The sequence below is a fragment of the Mytilus californianus genome, unplaced genomic scaffold, assembly GCF_021869535.1.
Source record: "Mytilus californianus isolate M0D057914Y unplaced genomic scaffold, xbMytCali1.0.p SCAF_49, whole genome shotgun sequence".
Lineage (NCBI taxonomy): Eukaryota > Metazoa > Mollusca > Bivalvia > Mytilida > Mytilidae > Mytilus > Mytilus californianus.
In genome coordinates, this window is record NW_026262700.1 from 79,094 (window position 1) to 99,560 (window position 20,467).

Consider the following 20,467-nt stretch of genomic DNA (forward strand, 5'->3'; position numbering starts at 1 on the left):
AATCTTTGTAAGTAAACTGCAGTATTTAAGAAGGGTCTCGGAACTTTGAAAATAAGCAAAAATACATTTGAACTCGGATGCAATACCCAAGTACTTTAAGGCAAAACCAGTGCCATATATGCCTTCAAGAAAAAAAAATCGAGCAAGAGTTGAAAAGGCTTGAAAATGGGGAACTATCGAGAAGGTGCAATTTTCAGAATGGACAGCCCCTATTGTTTCAATCGTTAAAGAAGGCAAATATGTTAGGATATGCGGAGATTATAAAGTCGCTATCAATCAGGCTTCACAACTGGACAATTATCCAATTATAGAATAGAAATGTTCACTTCGTCTTCTTCCGACCGGCAATTAAACACTTGCCGAAGTGGGGCGTCCATTGGGTTGTGTACAATGTTCAAGGTTGCAGCCACATCCGGTCAGAATGGGGACGTGAAATCCAATGCCTCGTGTAAAGATATGTTTTTAGTTTTGAATATGTGAATGGCACCACTCGTTATTACGTCCATAAGAATGAGCGACATGTAAGTAGTAAATACTTATTTGAATATTCAATTTTCAATTTTCAATTGAATAGCCTGGAGTTTATGAAAGGGGCGGTTTTTGTGAATTTAGGGTTGCTTTATATGTTTGTGAATAGAAGGCCCTCTAAAAGATTTAGATTTTTTTAAATTTCAAGTGATTACAAGTTGAAAATTTCCGTCGCATTTTTCTCAGGAACTACAATACAAGTATTTCTGAAATTTGGTTTCAGGGTTTATATAAGTCAGCTATACCGTATGATGGGTTTTCAGATTCATCACTCAACAACTTCCTGTTTACCTAAATATTTCGAAGGGGGTATCATCAGTGAGCAGTAGCTCGCAGTTTTACTTGTTTCATCAAAGGCCGTATCTAAAATATTGCTTCTATCTACCATTATAAAACTTGTTTGCCCTACAGCACAATGTAACACATTTGCTATTTCTAACTATCTTCCTGTTACCACAACAGTTTGAAAATATCTCAGGATTCCTACTGGATTTTGAAGATTTTCTGCCTTGCAGTATTCTATTGTGAATTTGATTTGTCAGAATTTTCAATTATGAACCGTTGATTATTGGCAAGTATTACAATATGACCAGTCACTGTAGTTTCTACTGGTTTTTCAAAATTCACTTGACTCATTCTAACAAATTGATGAATTTTAGAACAGTCCGAATTCGTATGTTTAGAATTCCTCCACCCCTTTGTCTGCTGTTATTTTTCTTACTATGTCCTCGAAACTTATCAGTGGACAGGCAGATGATATGTTAGGTTCTGAAAGTTTCCTTTGGGCCGTTGTTGTTTGCAAGATTCCGAGCTCTAGTTAAGGAGGAAGAAACATTTTCTTAGTTAAAGATTAGTAAAGAAGAATTTATCAGGGGTCAAGTAAAATCAATCTCTACCCTTATTGGTCGACATGGTCTCCATCGATACAACAACTTAATGGACTGTTGTTTGAATTTAGAAAGGCCAAACATTTTTGTAGCTGATGACTGGTCAATGCTTAACATTTTCGAAATTAGAATGTGCAACTTTGATTAAAAAATCAGAAGGCATATCAAATCAATATGATATAACAGCTGTCAAGACCTCAATTGCATTTTCATCGTCAACCCCATGTGGTTCATTGAACAGGTCAAACTATTCTTTAGAAAAACTATCATAATATTTTATTGCTAATCTGGGGGCCGATTGGTATAAGTAGTTCTACTGTAATCACTAGCCAGTCAACTCAACACTGAGGTTCAAGGTTCAAACCCCGCTCGTGCGGGTGCACTCGACTCCTAGCTTATTCGACTAGGATTGTCAGTTAGATGTAATTTCCTCAGCTTCGATTAGAAGAGGAGCGAAAGATACCAGAGGAACAGTCAAACTCACAAATCAAAAACAGACAAACAGACAAATAAATGTACACAAAAAAAACATAGAAAACTAGACAGACAGACAAACCACATCTAAAACTGGGGGTTATCTCAGGTGCTCCGGAAAGGTAAGCAGATCCAGCTCCATATGTGGCACCCGTCGTGTTGCTTATGTTATTACAATCCCGATAAAGAATCCAATCGGTAGTTCACATTCATGAAATGGTAAGGGGATTGCAGTTGCGAAGTAAGAAACATATCCTATATCATCTGTGAAACGGTTATTCCATAACGGTCAACCAGCTCGTATTAAAGCTGATGTTTTTTTAAAAGCCAACTGTATGTCCAACTAGATTTTTTTTTTACCTTTTTCAGTTAGCTTAATAAGAACAGTAGATTTCAATAGTTTTACAGAGTGGAATATGCAAGTAATATATATACATCTCAGTTTAGATGATCCAGCTGCAGAAGATACTTTGTGGTCTGGTTAATTCAGTACCCTTACTCCTGTGAATAGGGTCAATTTCCCCAACTCCACTAGTTGCATTTACTTTTGATTGATTGATTGATTGATTGGTTTTTGCTTCCCGCCGCATGAGCGGTGAGAGCTTTTTCAAATATAATTACAAGACTTTTTGTCTCTTCTCGTAAAATCAGACTCCAGGTCTTTCAATTTACTAAAACTGAGTGTTTAAGCGAAATTACTAATTTATAAATAAAATATCACTAATAAAATATCATGATATCATCATATTTTGGAGCCCCCAAGGGTGACTGGGGAATAGAAGTATGGTCACCATTGGTCTTCCTCCGACCGGCAGTAAAACCCGTGCTAAAGTGGGGCGTCCGTTTGGCTGTGCGGGATGTACAAATTTGCACCCACGTCCGGTCAGAATGGGGACGTTAAATCCGATGCCTCGTGTAAAGAGAGTGCCACGCTCTTTGCACGTTAAGAACCCTTGCAACAACTCTTAGAGGGGTCCGTAAGTGACCTGTTGCAAGGCTAAATTTCTGTCCCTATCCAATATACCCTCATTTCCCGTGGCAGTCTAAATTTCTCCGACCATAATCCCTTATCTATTACAGAACCTACCTATTGTATTTATTGTGAACTTGTTCTCGTCCTGAATATGCATGAAATATTTGCCACTGGACGTTAAGCAACCAACAATCATCAATCATATTTTGGAATACATTCTAATTTCTTTTAAAAATGAAACAATTTTAAAAAAAATGTTTAATTGTATACTACTTGCAATCGCAAGATATCATACGGGTTGACTTTCATTTCTTTGAAGGTACTCGTGTGTTATTCTAGCATGACCAATACGGCATCTAGAAGAAACATGGAACTTTTCTGCTTATAAGTTTATGTAAAGGTTTGCATAAAAAAATCATACAATTTATTGTCGTTCCTTTATACACGAAGCATCTTTCCAAAATTTTAAAACATATTCTTTTGTATTAAGACTTAAAATCAGTATATGGTATTTCTAATATAGATATTGGTCATTGTCCTTTTTTAAACTGATCAAGCAACGCAAATTGTGCAATTCCTCCGCAAATAATAATGACATTACGGCGAATTGTAGATGAAAAAGGTATAAGAAAATAGCAAAATAAGCCTGGAGTTAAAATTCCTATATGCATGTATAAGGTGTTAATACGAATATGAAAATTAACCTGTATAAGAAGAAAAACGGTATTAAACACAAAAAAAAATCGTCGTATAGTCATCAATGTGCCGATTGATCGTCGTACGATGTAAATAAAGGTTGCGTATAATTTGTTTTTAATGGCACATGAACACAACACAAAAAATAAACACATACAACGAGCCCAATAGAAATGATTTAATTGTTTATCCTAAAATTTACTGGTGTGTTTAATATTACCGTAAACACCCAACACAAAAGGTATTTTGAAGTTTGATGCAAATTAACTTTACTCTTTTTTCCTATCCGTGGTTTCATGCAATTAATCTTAGTGAAGATTGTAAATTGATGCACATATTTTCAAATTGTATTGTGCTACGTCTAGAAACTAAACGTGTAATACAATGACACCTGTATAAGCGTTCAACCAATGTTTTTCCTATTTTTTTTAATGACATAATGTATTATGAAATCGAGTCCAGTTTATTCTTGTCTTTAATAACTCGGGGTTTCCCGTCATACTGTTCGGTGAGTAATTCTTGTGTGCCATCAACACCTCCTCTACTTACTGCAAGGATAATATGGTTAAACCGTAAACCAGACCTTGCAATTTTGTTCAGCATTGTATTTGAACAGACAGTAGACTGCAAGTTAAATGTATCCAGTCTGCATTTAGTTAGCTGCAGCTTAATGATCATGTGTACTGAACTGATAATCTGTGTTTTCTAGACATCTGCAGAGACTTTTAGCGTGTTGATCAGCTGTTGCAGGGATTGCACATCGCCAATGGCGTTTTGTGCATCATAATTTATGCCAACAATATTTTTTAAAGGTGATGCCTGGTTGTATGATTGCGTATAGCACTGATTGGATACAAATGTGTCCTTGGTCTTTCAAGCAGGGGACATACTTTTCTTGCCAACTTTTCAAAATGCTCCTGAGACATACGAAAGTAAAGAATACGATATTCTGGATCAAGTCTCATTTCCTGCACAAGATTTGCATAGTTTCCTTGTCGTCTTCTTTGGGCCAATATTGATCTTGTGTATTTGGTTCTCTTTCTTCTACTTCTAAGTGTTGTACAGCAACCATATACCAGCCATGTGCATCAAATACACATGAATTAAAGAGTTGGTATCATTTTGAATCGTCTTCAATTGATTCTCCATTTTGAATAGGTTTTTTGTTTACAAAAATCGCTAAGCAACGCGAACTAAAAACGATCGTGGCAACATGATTTTTCAGTGTTGCATTGCTGCATCATTTTGTCGCATCGCTACGCCTTCGATAGCATCGCGTCGCTTGTCGCATCGCTGCCGCTACCGAAGTATAAACCGACCTTAATTGACAAAAAATATGTTTCACTCTCACATGAAACACGTCAAAAAAATTGGCAAGGTGGACTTAGCAATTCTGAGGCTTATGCCGAGAAAAGGATGTATGAAACAAAATCTGACTAATGTCCTGTGAATTATCTGAAGCTTATGATTGACAAAACAGATCGTAAAGCTGAATCACTCTTTAATCACTGTGATAAAGATGCAAATCTTTCACCAGATGAACACAATAAATGGTTTTGAATGAAGTCGGTTAAGCAGTACCATTTTTCAAGATTTAAGGGAGATATATCCAGAAATGGTGGATGCTCTAGACTATACACAGCCCAATGTCTCCGCGCAACTGCCATTCAAGGTATGAATGATTCCGGGTTTGAGCTGAGGCGTATAAGGTACATAATGTTGTCTATAAGCCGGACAGAATTTATTTAACGTTTATTTTATTGCTTCAAACAATTTTCGTTCCCTGTTGCTTAAAGCAAATTCCCCCCAAGGGTGACTGGGGAATAGAAGTATGGTCACCATTGGTCTTCCTCCGACCGGCAGTAAAACCCGTGCTAAAGTGGGGCGTCCGTTTGGCTGTGCGGGATGTACAAATTTGCAGCCACGTCCGGTCAGAATGGGGACGTTAAATCCGATGCCTCGTGTAAAGAGAGTGCCACGCTCTTTGCACGTTAAGAACCCTTGCAACAACTCTTTGAGGGGTCCGTAGGTGACCTGTTGGAAGGCTAAATTTCTGTCCCTATCCAATATACCCTCATTTCCCGTGGCAGTCTAAATTTCTCCGACCTTAACCCCTTAATCTATTACAGAACCTACCTATTGTATTTATTGTGAACTTGTTCTCGTCCTGAATATGCATGAAATATTTGCCACTGGACGTTAAGCAACCAACAATCAATCAATCAATCAATCTTAAAGCAAATTTATTTGAAAATCACTAATTACTGATGTTGATAAATACATACAGGTATCAGTCCTGCGAGAAATATTACATTTTTGCAATTTACCAGAATTTATTATTATACAATAATATTAATATCAAATTTATGAATTTCTGTTTAGTTATTTTTCCATCTACCTTTCAAGTAGAAATGTGCAATTATGAAGAAATGAACTTAAAAATAATAATAAATTTGAAAAACAATATCTACAAGACTTAGTACGTTTTTTTTTATCAGGTTATCAGAGGTATGTTCCCAGCACTCCTGTTTAAAATTGAAGCAGCAGGCAGACTTGGTTACACAAGGAAAGCATGCACTGAAGAACCATGTAAATGGAATGCTGATTTTGTTAAGAAAGTTTTATTAGACCGAATTTTTTAAATAAGGTTTTACAAAGCAAGTCCAATTTCAAAAGTCAAGTCTCGTTATAGGCATCGTAGCCAGAAATGATGATCAAAAGCAGCAACTAGTAGACTCACTAATAGGATGTACAACAAAACCAGTAGTTCTAAGCACATTTAATGGGTACACTTACTCTCATTGGACAACACCAACAGTTAATACCCCAAAAAATCCAGCAGCACTCAGACTTGTTTCATCCTGATAATATTAAGCTTAGTATAGATGTTGTATTCCATGCAAGGGTATTGCTGATTCTATGACAATATATGAAGTGTAAATGTACATATATGACTGCACAACGCCCCCACAGCAGCTCTATGACACGGTATGACCAACGTGTATGCCGTATTACATCAACGGCGCACAATGTATTACACACAACCCTTGAAAATCCTTCAAGAAAATGTGTGAGCCAGCACCAAAACCATTGAATGTACCAGGAGTTATTTGGGGACGTGAACATGAGGAGAATGTCCTTACAGAATTTCAACAGGTAATGTGTACTGACCATCAAACTTTTTGTGTACAGAAAGCAGGTTTTTTGATGATTTAAATTATCCATTTATCGGTGTTAGTGCAGATGGAATAGCAACATGTGACTGCCATGGAAGTAGTGTAGTAGAGGTGAAATATCAATACAAATATAGATCAAGTTTACTTCCCGAGTTTCTTGCCGATCCCAATACCTGTCTGACAAACAACCATGAACTGAAAAAAACTCATCAGTACTTTAGCCGGAGTCAGCTTCAAAGGTATGTGCATAACATCAAAACTTGTTTTTTTGTGGTACGGGGTGAAAAATTCACTGATGTCAGCAATGTAACAAATGACAATGCATTCATCAAAACAATGCTAGAGAGATATCATAATTCATTTATTAATGCAATTGTACATGAACTTCAGGTTTATAATTATACAGACTGTGATATGTATAGACACATTTCTTTTATTGTCCTAAGCATGCATGAAATATTTGCCACTGAGCTAAGCAGCCAACAATCAATCAATAAATTATTCTGTCGAGTGTAATTCTATTTATGTAATTCAGATGTACATATAATATGAAAAATGCAAAATCAACATTTTGATGAGATATAATTTTTTTAATTAATGATAATTAAAGGCCATTGAATTATACTTGAACAATCACCATCCTCACCGAAGAGAAAATGCATGGCTTAAACGTTGTAATTGTCATCATATCTTTTATCTTTTTAGAAGTATAATTGTATTTTATATATGTAGTCAAATTAAAGAAAAGTATATGTATCCAGTCAGAAATATCAACGACTTAAATAATTAAGGCATTATTCTCCTCTCGTATTTTGTTTTATCATGTATTATGTTGTATTCCATTCACACTTTTGATATTTATAAATGTGTATCTCAAGAATATTTTGTACTTAATCCTGTTATTGGGCATATAAAATTATTTAACAAAAGCTGTATTTGCTTTTGGAATTAAGCTTTGTAAAAACGAAAATTTCAGTCTTTGGTCGAATTCCGCAAAACTTTTTAAGATTTATTTTTGAGATACAAAATATGCCAAAACCTGCAAACTGAATGTTACCTATTCCTTGAACGCCTACAAAGTTATTTCAATAGATGTTTATGTAATAACAATAGGCGTATTTACGATTCAAAAATGGTGTAATATTATATGAAAAACTTTTGGATTTCTTTTCAATTTCAATTTTTTATAAATTAAGCACATTATAAATAAGGTTAAAATAAACATGATGGCAAGTGCTTGCATAGAAGTGATAATAGAATTGAATTATAAAATAAAATAACTATACAAAATGAAACCAATACATGGCATTTCTAAAGAGTTGTATATTTTGTTGCAGCGTGCCTACCGCCAGCAAGACTATTTTTAAGTATGTCCGTAAGCTGACGGCCTTGCCTTTTCTACAAGCAGAACATATCAGTCCAGATTTCAGGCGCCTGAAACAGCTACAGACAGACCCCTTCAACGAAAGTGAATGAAATTAAAGCTAATAAAAATTGCAATTTTGTTAATACAGATGTTTTAGCAGATATGTTGTGTATAAGTTCTTTTAACTGTTTCCCGGATCTTTACCACATGGATTGTGTTTTAGCAGTATGAACTGGATTTTCCTTGCCCACTAAAGAACAAATTAAGGAAATATGCTATTCCTTTAAGTATTTCCCTACAACCAGAATAGTTTGCACTGAATTTCTGCTTTCTTATTGCTTTAGCAGATGGTGTAATAACCACAAATATAACACAAGTTCAATTTCAAATGTTCGTTTATGACCCTTATAATTGGTATATTGTTGTAATGCTAAACTCTTTTCAAAGATTTTCATACTCCAGCTTTAAACGGAATGGTCATACCTTTTGATAGATGCCTAAGAATCTATGCTATTAATCGAGAAGACCTCATTTTGTGTGTCGCTTCTCCTCCTTCCACAATAAATTAATCATCTTGGCTCTGTGTCCTATAGGTACCATGCATAGTCCCATTTGTCATCCATTCTTATGATTATTCAGTTTGGGTTATTTTGGGAGAAAAAACGAAAATAAAGGCGTCCGGATATTGTTTCCGTCATCGGACTGACTTTTAAGTCATAGACAAGACGAAAGTAGGTCGAAAAAAATATTCCCTTGAATTTGACAGTTGTAGGTAATCAATCCTACATTTCATTGCAGTAAAACATTCCTGGGTCATAACATATATCTTGGGTATTTCAAAACACCATTACGTTTTTATTTAGGGTTTCTATAGAATACTTTGGAAACTTGAGGTTACATCATACAAGGTTACTAAAGCTCGCATACACGTAAAAAGGAGGTGAAAATTTGATTGGTTAACTTCCAGTGATGGTTATTTTTCGAGTTGTATGCATTGAAATCATGGTTGTATAAATTTTTTCTATAGTACTGGACAGGATAAAACTTTATTCATGCCAAGTATTTTTTATTCAAAACACATATATTCTGCACAATTTTTTGAAAAGTGCAAATTTAACAAAGACTAATAGGGAAAAATCAAAGGGGGTATTACTCTTTTAGGACTGTTCTTAAAATTACACAGAATGTTCATAAGTACTCAGGACCCGACAATCCGAGTTTTCACGTTTATCTGCATGAATACTATGATTATACTACTGTAATATATAGAGACTATCCTATAGTATATCAGTGACTGCCGCGGTTAATGAACTTGAAATTGATAGTAAATAGCAAATTCACCTTATTTATAGTATACAATTATGTATGTTCATCATGAGTATACAGAAAACGCGACAATAATTGAAATTAACAGAAAACAAAAAATAACGACTTCGGAAATAAGGGAGAGGACTAAAAAATATTTCCCTGCCTCAAAGCAAAGACGTATATATGTTAGTTATACGTCTTTGCTTTCCCGAAATTCTCCAGTTATGAAATCTTTTACAAAAATTCATCCTACAACAGTTTACATACTATCAACTACGCTCTAATGCCCGCGATTTCGCTGGTGTGTTCTAGTACCAATAATAAACCAACAGTCGAAAATTATTTCAAATTGTATAAGCATATCTCCATTTACAAGCTACCTTTCAAGTGTGGTGTATCATCAGATTTAATTCAACTTCAAGGTAATAGAAAAGTTCTGCATATAAATTTATCTCCGTGATGGTTTGAATGAAAAGCTCATTGTGGCAAAATGATGTCTTATTGTTAATTGTTTCCTAATACTTTAAACTCGTTTTAAGAGGGAAAGCTTAGTGCAGATGCACTTTGATATTAAGTGATTCGTTTTTTAAATACTTTCCAGATTTAAAGAATACAGATATACAAGCGTTTGGTGGCATAACAAGGGAACGTGTGCTATGGAAAATTAGACATGGCTATTTTAATATTAATGAATTTTGTAATGTTATAATTTATGTTGGCACTAATCGACAACATATTTTACTAAATTGAAAGTTGCGACATGTCGTAATACATGAATTTTGGTTGAAAGGGTACGCTAACATTAAATTGGAGTTTTCTCCCGTCTTATATTAAAAATTAGGCATATAGTGAAATACCACAACAGTTAGGTCTCCATGTGACATGGATAATCTGACCAACAGAGTCTCAGAAAGGGTCGCTAGCAGGATGGAAAAGATAACGGACGAAATATTTAAAAAGATTACTCCCCAAGAAGACTGATGTCCAGCACCATGTTGACTCCCTGAACAGAAACATTGTAGCTTATAGAGATTTTATCCTTTTTTTTCTTTCATATTTTTAATCCTTTAACTTAATTAACATATGGTAGAACACCCCCATTGTCTCATTAAAATTTTAACCTAGGTAGAATTATAAATGATGTAAATAGCACTTAATTTTAAACACTTGTTTTTAAAATTCACAGTCTTAGCGGTATATAAAGTTTTTAAAATAAAGCACTCCACCATACTGTGTAAATATCTGTGTAAATATTTTAAACCCATATATCCCAAGTGGGAGTGCTCAGATATATATAACGGAGGAAAATACCTGTACAGAACAGAACAGTGATCAACAAAACCTAACATCGTAAACACAGAATATTAAGCATATATAATCAAACAAGAAAACGAGATCAATAAGCTTAAATAAACAATTCAACTCCAAAATAGCCTCCGAAACCTCCAGGAACATCAGAAAGCGTCATCATGCAGTGCACACAAATTTTCAAAAACCCTCTCAGGCAATGTTGGTAGATTAAACATAGACTAACATCTTTTAATGATGCAAAACAAGCAAAATCATGTATATCTAATATTGATTTTATATGCTTGTCATAAAGTACCGTTACAGTAAAAGAAGAAGAAAATATCACTGTTGACTTGAATGATGCAAATTTTGGGCTTTTATCTTACTCACTGAGGGAAGATATTATGAAAGAAGTATCGCCTAATGATCAGTTTGATAAAATTCTGAAAGAATTGGTAATGGTGTCTCATAGGATAATACAAATATAATAAAACCAGAAACATTGTTGCTAAATCAAAATTTCTTAAAAGTACCTCATCCAGATATTGAAATGGCATTTCAAAATATCTGAAGCAATGTAACTGTAAATTTCTTAATAACTTAATCTGTTAAGTGCTATATATTGTTACAAGGAAAACATATATTTATTGAGTTTTTGATTCTGTTGTTACATTAAGTAAATGTATATTTGAAACTTTAACAGTAAAAGGTTGTTGAAGACGCCATTTCTTTAATAAGATATTTTGTTCATGCATTAGATGTTACTAGTATTACTAATTTTTAAAGGGAAATAACTATACAATTTTATAAGATTTACAATAATATATTTCATGGTATCTGTGAGGTGTTTGTAATATTGCTTGTTGACAAAAGCTCAATCCTACCTTTCATTTATGTCCTATGACCAAAATGCTTTCTTTAGACATAACAACTTCTGTCCAAGCCATAGTGCCTAGAAATCCTATCATGCTCAAGTTAATATCAAACAACACCATACCTATCAGTTGATTAACTCTAAATAAGAAATTTAAGTATAGCTTCATTAAGGTATATGTGGATTCCTATACTAAAAAGAAGGCTTCCTGAAATTAAAGACACGACCAGTCAAATTTACTGTAAAATGTAGTAAAATGACAATAAAGCAGTGGCAGGTTTGCTGTTACATTTTATTCAATTTTCTATAAAATATGGTCGATTAAAGGTTACATATAAGACAATTATCATAAAAGTGGTCAAATTTACTGTAAAATGTAGTATAATTAACGGTAAAGTTGTTTCATATTTTAATTATTTATTAATATAACAAATATGGAAACAGACATTATAAACAGTTCGGGATTTTCACTTTAGTGGAACCGTAACAAACAGTGACTTTGAAACCCACCAAAAATCTATTTTGCTTCAATTTCTTTAGTTGATGATAGAAACAATTGATATGAACACTTTAGAAGATATAAAATTCAAATGTAATACCAAGAATCATGCTACACTTCTTGTTCGATTATTTATTGCAGAGAATGACTATGAAAAGGCTGAAGAAACAAAGTTGAGATGGCAGAGGGCAACCTTGTTTTTAATAACTCTGGTTGCCTTATTAATTGTTTCATTCATATTAACATTTTTAATTACATTATGTATCATCACATTCAAACTATTTTGAGGTAATTTCTGGTTTTATTTTAACCAACTTGGTAACAAAGAAGCAGACTTTTCAAGGGCTTGTTTGTTTATTTTGGTTTTTGTTCTTTTTAAATGCACCATTTCAGGACTCAAATAGCTCAAGGTCTAGGTCTAAGTCTCCACATGGGCATGATAGTACAGACAGTGAAGAACTAACACCTATCAATGTAAGAAGGGCGAGGGGTAGAGGAAGTGGACGTGGCAACACCAGAAGGGCAAAGGGAGGGAGCCTAGAAGAGGTAGAGGAGCCAATCAAGACCCAACAGGGCAGAGGTAGCTGCAGCAACTTTAGAGGAAAGAAATCGCTATTTGCAAATATACAAAACTTCATTCTAGGATATGTTTACCTTAAAAAATAATCATCAATATTTGGCCTTTTTAAATTTTTTGGATTCGAGCGTCACTGATGAGTCTTTTGTAGACGAAACGCGCGTCTGGCGTAAATACAAAATTTGATCCTGGTATCTATGATGAGTTTATTTTCAAGGGAAAGCACACATATTAAGTAAAGTTGTAATTTGTTAGTCTAGCAGCATTTTTATAAAGTTAGGTACACCCAGGAAATCGTCAAATTATTAAATAACGCTTCGTTAAAAAGACCATTAGCACAACAGCAGAATGGAAATGAGAAAGTTGTCAAACTATTCAATTACTTCGTTCTTCAATAAAGATCCTACTTTGTACATATTTTACATACAATATTATTCCCTGACCCTCACGATATTTTTTATGTGATGTACGACATTTTCTTGTTCTTATTTGGCAAATGTCCAGTATGCGATGTTCAACATCAATTTAAGCTTAGAAGCTACACAAAAAGAACTTCAAAACCTTTAAGTTCAATGCGAAAACCTAAAAGCACTGAACACAGAAAATTTGAAAAAAAAATAAAAAAAGAATTTGGGTAAGAAAAATATTGAAATTGGCACTCCCCAAAAACTCTTGGAGGGATCCGTAGGGGTTCAAAAGCAAACAACTATATCTCATTTCCCCGACTTTCATCCCGACGGCTCAATTAATGAAAAAGATTGCCAGAGAATTAATTAATATAGCAGATGACAGTATTTAATTACATTTTTTTTGAGCATTTATTTTATCAATGTAACAATGTTAAACAATTGATAGAAACAGTTATCAGAAATAATTTACAACGTTCTAACTTAATAAATAACGAAGATATTCTATTAGGAATCTGTTTAGATAATTCGAATAATATAATTGTTAACGCAATAAAACTTTAAATGGGCTATTTGGAAAATACGTAATAAATGCAAATTCGAAAAAATTAAACTGAGTATGCAGTCTATACAGGCTTTGTTGAAATTGCATATGAAAAACGAATTAAAACTACTCTTGCTACGCTCAGATATAAAATATATATGTAGATTAAAAATTTAACTCTTTATCGAAAAAATGTAGGTAAATATACTTAGTTCAACTGCTCTAAACTAAAGGTGTGTTTGATTCCTTATGTAATAATATTACTATATCTTAGGAAGAACGTAGGGAACAATATGTTTGGTTTTTTTACAGAAAGAAAGATGTGTACTGTAATCGATATTTGAATCCATGTCTGTGCATATTAATATGTATATTAGTAAATTACACATATCACGTTTCTTAATACATTAGTACTCACCACATGTGCTTTACACTTTTATAATCACCCCAAGGGTGACTGTGGTATAGAAGTATGGTCACGATTGGTCTTCCTCCGACCGGCAGTAAAACCCTTGCTAAAGTGGGGCGTCCGTTTGGCTGTGCGGGATGTACAAATTTGCAGCCACGTCCGGTCAGAATGGGGACGTTAAATCCAATGCCTCGTGTAGAGAGAGTGCCACGCTCTTTGCACGTTAAGAACCCTTGCAACAACTCTTTGAGGGGTCCGTAGGCGACCTGTTGCAAGGCAAAATTTCTGTACCTATCCAATATACCCTCATTTCCCGTGGCAGTCTAAATTTCTCCGACCTTAATCTCAGACGCCCCTCTTACAGAACCTACCTATTGTATTTATTGTTAATGTGTTCGCGTCCTGAATATGCATGAAATATTTGCCACTGGACGTTAAGCAACCAACAATCAATCAATCAATCACAGTGTTACTTCGTTTATTATACTTACTAAAATTGAGAATGGAAATGGGGAATGTGTCAAAGAGACAACAACCCGACCATAGAACAGACAACAGCAGAAGGGCACCAACAGGTCTTCAATGCAGCGAGAAATTCCCGCACCCGGAGGCGTTCTTCAGCTGGCCCCTAAACAAATATATATACTAGTTCAGTGATAATGAACGCCATACTAAACTCCAAATTGTACACAAGAAACTAAAATTAAAAATAATACAAGACTAACAAAGGCTAGAGGCTCCTGACTTGGGACAGGCGCAAAAATGCGGCGGGGTTAAACATGTTTATGAGGTCTCAACCCTCCCCCTATACCTCTAGCCAATGTAGAAAATTAAACGCATAACAATACGCACATTAAATTCAGTTCAAGAGAAGTCCGAGTCTGATGTCAGAAGATGTAACCAAAGAAAATAAACAAAATGACAATAATACATAAATAACGACAGACTACTAGCAGTTATCTGACATGCCAGCTCCAGACTTCAATTAAACTGATTGAAAGATTATGTCTTCATCATATGAATATCAGGCACAATTCTTCCCGTTAGGGGTTTAGTATCATACCATCATAACATATATGAGAAGAACATAACCCGTGCCATGCCAACAACTGGTTTTTAAATAAATGTGTTTAGTGCCGATGCAAAGACCCTATAAGTGAATCAATATTAACGCCAAAATATGCAATCTTTAATGACCTGACAACAGTATCGTAACTATATCCCTTCTTAATAAGTCTAATTAAAGGTTTTGTTAGCTTCAGAGGTGAATACTGACATTTTTGTGCTTTATAAAGAATATTTCCATAAAAAATTGGATGTGAAATACCTGAACGTATAAGAAGTCTGCATGTTGAGCTATACTTACGAATGATGCCCTTATACCGATGATAAAATTTAGTAAATGTTTTGACTAGTTTGTGATATCGAAAACCCTGGTGTAATAATTTTTCAGTAATACATAAATTTCTCTCGTTAAAATCTAAAACATTTGTTACATACACGAGCGAATCGTACAAGTTGAGATATATAAACACCGTAAGATGGTGACAAGGGAACGTCACCATCTAAAAATGGATAATTAACGATAGGAAATGAAAAATCATCTCTTTTATCATATATTTTAGTATTAAGCTTTCCGTTAATGATATAGATATCAAGATCGAGGAAAGGGCAGTGGTCATTGTTAGTATTAGCTTTATTTAAAGTAAGTTCAACAGGATAAATTTCTTTAGTATACATACTGAAGTCGTCATTATTGAGAGCCAAAATATCATCCAAATATCTAAAAGTATTATTAAATTTGTGTATCAGATGTTGTTTCGATGGGTCTTTGCTGATTTTTGTCATAAATTGTAACTCATAGCAATACAAAAAAAGGTCCGCAATAAGTGTGTCACAATTAGTCCCCATTGGAATTCCGATAACCTGACGATATACGGAATCTCCAAAGCGAACAAAAATGTTATCTAGTAAGAATTCAAGGGCATATATAGTATCAAAGCATGTCCAATTGACATAGTGTTTTTTTGTTTATTGCTACTAAAAATGACCTAAAAGAGTTTGAACATATATATTCACATTCTGACTTTTTAAATGCCCATTTAATTAGGTGTGTGAATTTTTTCTTAATGAGAATGTGAGGCAATGTGGTATATAGGGTAGAAAAATCAAAACTTTGAACAGATTCAAAATCACCAATATATGCATGTAATTTATCAAGTACTTCCAACGAGTTCTTGACACTCCAAAAGTAATTAATTCCACTATTTTCGAAGGCCTTATTTGAACAATTTATTATCAGGTTTTTGATTGTACGTCTGTTTTTATTTATTTCCTGGAATACATGTTTATTTCTATCCTCATTTTCTCCCCCCTCGAATTAGGTATATATAATATATTTTCTGTACAAAACAATTTCATTGTTGATCATACAAATAAAAATGTTATAATCTTCACGAATTACTCTTTTTAATATTGCAGGTCCAGATAAACAAGTAGTACTTGGTGGCGACGGAAGGTGTGACAGTCCTGGTTATAGTGCTAAATATGGCAGTTACTCTCTGGACTTGAAAACAAATAAAATATTGGACATTTTAAGAATTAATGATTTTAAGATGTTGAAGTTGAACAATTGCATGAAGGCAGTACACGAAAGAAGCAGAAGATAACGCTGGTTTGGCAATCATTGATATAGAACTTGAAACTGATAAGGACGGAGACACTCAAATGACAAAGAGGATTGCTCACTATACAGTGATTCGGGAAGTTGAAGCATTACACCAAAACGACTCTCATACGGCTGATATCGCATGCACCGACAGCAACAAAAGACAATCAAGTTGCTCGAAACATCGTCCCCACTTCAACCTGGCAAAATAACAAGAGTACCCATGATGCGCCAACTCCTCTTGCACAAGTTTAAACAACTGCGTTCCATTCCGTCAGAAGCTCATGAGGACCGTTGGGTACATCGATCATCCAGTTCCTGTTTCGTTTTGGGGTTCTTTTTCCAGGGACCAGCTTCCACCACACTATTGTCATAAGTTTTGAATTAGATCTGTATAAATGATTCCAAATATATGCAGCTGGACATGCATACTTTTATAAAACGGATTGAGAGTTGTTGGCAAGTGGCAAGTATTTCATGAATATTAATTACCCAAATCTCAAAGTAAATATATTAGTTTCAAATTAGATCTGTTAATATTAGTGATTGGGAGTAAATACAGTTTAACATGCATACTACGGATTGATTGTTTTTGGCCAGTGGCCAGTATTTCATTGTTTGCTTATTTATTTATTTCAGTCCAATGAAGTTAAGGAGTCAACCTATATGGAATTGGAAGGACTTAAGAGGAGTTTGTCCCTTCTTATGGACACTAATCATATTGAAGTATTGACGCTGGTCACAGATAGACATGTTATGATGAAGAAGTTCAACCCCCAAGGGTGACTGGGGAATAGAAGTATGGTCACCATTGGTCTTCCTCCGACCGGCAGTAAAACCCGTGCTAAAGTGGGGCGTCCGTTTGGCTGTGCGGGATGTACAAATTTGCAGCCACGTCCGGTCAGAATGGGGACGTTAAATCCGATGCCTCGTGTGAAGAAAGTGCCACGTTCTTTGCACGTTAAGAACCCTTGCAACAACTCTTTGAGGGGTCCGTAGGTGACCTGTTGCAAGGCTAAATTTCTGTCCCTATCCAATATACCCTCATTTCCCGTGGCAGTCTAAATTTCTCCGACCTCAATCCCTTAATCTATTACAGAACCTACCTATTGTATTTATTGTTAACTTGTTCTCGTCCTGAATATGCATGAAATATTTGCCACTGGACGTTAAGCAACCAACAATCAATCAATCAATGAAGAAGTTCATGAAGGACAACCATCCAGAAATAAATCATTATTTCGATGTATGGCATATAGCAAAAGGTAAAACTCAATCAACGTCTTACTATAGCTATTTATACAATCTAATCAAGTTGTGAGAAATAAAATCTCAAATAGTCCAATAACAAATCATGTTTTATAAAACAGCAATACTCTTCGAATGTTGATAAAAAAATTATGAATTTCAAAATGTTTACTTAAATCCATTGCTTACAGGAATATAAAAAAAGTTGGAAACCAGAGCCAAGAAGAAAGATACAGAAGACATAAGACCATGGATAAAGAGCATTGTCAACCATGAATATTGGATAGCTGCATCAAGTGGGGAAGATCAAAACGTGAAAATACAAAACTGGACATCAATTTCCAACCACATCATTAATAAACATGTCCGTGAGTCTGATGTATTTTCGAATGTAGAGCTTGAGGAACAAAGAGCTTGGCTTAAACAAGGTAAACAAATATCTTGATATACAAATGGTTTCCATATTTCTATAAAAAGGGCCAATTGTGATTTTTCATGTTTTTTGTACAATTTAAAAAAAGAAACTATTTTGATAAAATGTCTATATCATAAGCCATATATGGTTAAATGTTCGCATCTAGTGAGACATTTCAGTTTTGAATATATATATACATTTCTATGGCTCAAATTATCTTTTTAATAAATCATATTAAATTTTAATTTTAAGGTTCCAGATCTCATAAACTGAAAGTAATCGAAAGCAAATATTTGCTTAACGATTTAAAAAAAACTGTCACCAGTGCACCAGACATATGGCCTCAAGGTGTATCACTCTCTTGTGAACCGGTATGCACCAAAGAACACTTACTTTTTACAGTATGCAATGAAAGCAAGGTCTTTTATTGTGTATGTTAAAATAACCAATACCAAACAGAATAGTGAAAGGTGTGTACCTGTACTGTAATGGTCACCATATAGTGTACATATAAACTCATCAGTGGCTAATTTTAAACTTTAAAGCAATAAATTAAAACGTTTAGTAGGTTCTTTATTTATAAATCCGTTGATTTAAATGCTTTTGTACCGTTTTTTCTTCATCTCCAGAATTTACATTGCTGCATTGTATTACAATAAAAATGGAAATAGATAGCAAGCTGTCACAAAAGCAGGAATCTTGAAATGGAAAAAGTCCTACCCTAAAGCAACAAAAGGAGAGCAATGTGTTGTCAAACCGCAGAAATTTCAAGCAACTTATCGTAAGATTTCATAAAACTTTCTGGTTCGATAATAAAAACATAAAAAAGCACTATGCAAGACATTTACTTTGTAATAATATTGGTTTATTTACAGTAGAATGAGTCTTTTTTTGTACAATTGAAATTTATATTCTCAAAATGCACATGCATGAAAGTGCATCTATAAATTTGCACTGTTAAGTTATGTGAATAAGAGGCTGATCTACTACATATTGTTTCTATTTCTCTTGTAGATTTTGTTGGAACTCTTCTGAAAAGAACTTTTGACAGACGAATTAACTTGTCAAGCAATAAAGAAGCTTTTGAGGACTTTAACGTTGTATACCAGAGACTTCCTCCACTAACAACATCAAATCCGCAATATGTTAGGAGGAGCTAATAAGACATCACTTTTCTTCTTTTTTTACCAAGAATATGCCAGATCCGACGAGTGAACCGTCTGTATGCAACATATCCATATAATCTTAAAAAAAAAAATAACATATTTATTAGATTATTAAAATTCTGTATACAAAGTGATACTCAAAGCTTGAACAAGGATATTATTTTAACTGATTTGTCAGTATGCTAAACAAAAGTGATTAAGATGATTTCATATTTTCGTGATGATATATTTGTTTATCCAGATTTAATTATTTCGCCATTTTGCATTTCATCATCAGCTTGGTCTTGACATTTTTTTTATTATGTTTCTGATTGAAATTGTAATTAAAAATTTATAGTTGTGAAGTTAAATGTATGTTTAATCAACAATATTCAATTGAACTTACTCATGAATTGGTTCATTATCATCTACTGGTCCCTGCCTTTCAACAAAGTCACACAAAGAGACCTCAATGACATGTCTATTTAGTCAGTTTCCTATTTAGTCAGTTTCCAGTGAACCCCTCATGGTCTGTTATGCAATCAAGGTCCCCATCTTCCATCTTTTCTGCAACCGGACCAACTTCCTTGCATCAAATGCATTCATCCAAAGTGGGCATTACAGTGCAGTTGTTACAGTCACACCTACAATGTACATGTAGTATGATTTGATTTGCAAATATTTTACAATAAATCCTTAGTAAGATCCATTATTATGTAAATTTGTAAAAAAAAAAACGGTATAGAAAGTTATTTATAAAAAAGGTAACAATGCATCAACGTGAAATGAATAGCATGGTGCGTTTTAACATTTATTCAATATCATCGTGAGTATTTTTTAAATTAAAACTAATAGTTTATAGGTCTTATTCATTATCTTCTTCTATGAAATGAAAGTATGGCATTTTCTCATTCAGCCTTTTGGAAGGTGCTGACTTCCATCTCAAAGTTGAGGATTTGGAGCCGCCTACACCTCTCTGCAAA

At 34.1% G+C, this 20,467-nt stretch overlaps 1 pseudogene; it reads left to right on the plus strand.

Moving 5' to 3' along the window:
* Positions 1 to 16,489: 16,489 nt before the first annotated feature.
* On the plus strand, positions 16,490 to 19,134 carry LOC127700168 (uncharacterized; annotated as a pseudogene).
* The last annotated feature ends 1,333 nt before the right edge of the window (positions 19,135 to 20,467 follow it).